Source organism: Cyprinodon variegatus, unplaced genomic scaffold (genome assembly GCF_000732505.1).
Source record: "Cyprinodon variegatus isolate N-32 unplaced genomic scaffold, C_variegatus-1.0 Scaffold732, whole genome shotgun sequence".
Lineage (NCBI taxonomy): Eukaryota > Metazoa > Chordata > Actinopteri > Cyprinodontiformes > Cyprinodontidae > Cyprinodon > Cyprinodon variegatus.
Window position 1 is genome coordinate 268,004 of NW_015151185.1, and position 965 is coordinate 268,968.

Below are 965 nucleotides of genomic sequence, written 5' to 3' on the forward strand. Positions count from 1 at the left end.
CTTTCCCTCCTTCCTTTATCACTATGATACATTTTGTTATGATCTATATTTATACTTTTAAGGTGTTTTCCAAACCAAATAATAAAACATTAATAATATCTAGAGTTCTACGTTTTATTTTCTGTTGGTGTCTTATTTTGTGTTCATAAATTCAAAGGTAAAGTTGAGGAAAATATTCATAACAATCATCTTTACTGGCCGAACACAGAAGGTGAATGTCTCTAATTTACTTACAGCTTAGCTAAACCTTAAGAATAATATTTACTTTTTCTAGTAAATAAGACCAGGAGTAAAAGGAACTTAATGGTCATATTCTTTATTTTAATTATTTATATAACAAACACTATACAAAGACTCGCTGAGGTACAAACATTACAACACGGATAGAAAAAAATAGAACATAGGGTTAAAAATAAGAACATATACGTAAACAGTAAGACCAATGAATTAAAAATAGAGCAAGCTTTAAATTGTTAACCAATTTAATACATTTGAAATTGGTTCACAAAAAATAAATAAAAACAAGGAGTAGAACCTCTTGTTAGGAATCCAGTTTGTGTGGGTTTTTTTTTTTTTGTTTCTTTCTCTCACTCGGCCACCAGGTGGTGCCCTGTTCTCGTTGGTCCTCTCACACACCTGCGGCTGGTTGACTCATCACTGAGGACTATTTGAGCGGCGGACTGCCACTACCTCGGCGCCAGAGTGTTTGCCAGTTTTGGGTACTCTAGCCAAGCTGAGTCAAACTGAGTCTTTGTTTCTCTGAGCTCTAACTGTGTTTTTATCTTTGCCTTTTCGGCAGGAAGCCTTCCTGCAAGCTGGATGTTTGGCCTTCTTCCCCTGGAAGGATTGTTTGAGTCTCACACTGAGCTCCGTTGAAGTCCTCCTGGATTCCCAAGTGCCAGTCCGCTCAATAGCTCCTCTGGGTCCAACCTAGTCCATACCTGTCCGCCCTCCAACGAGTATCA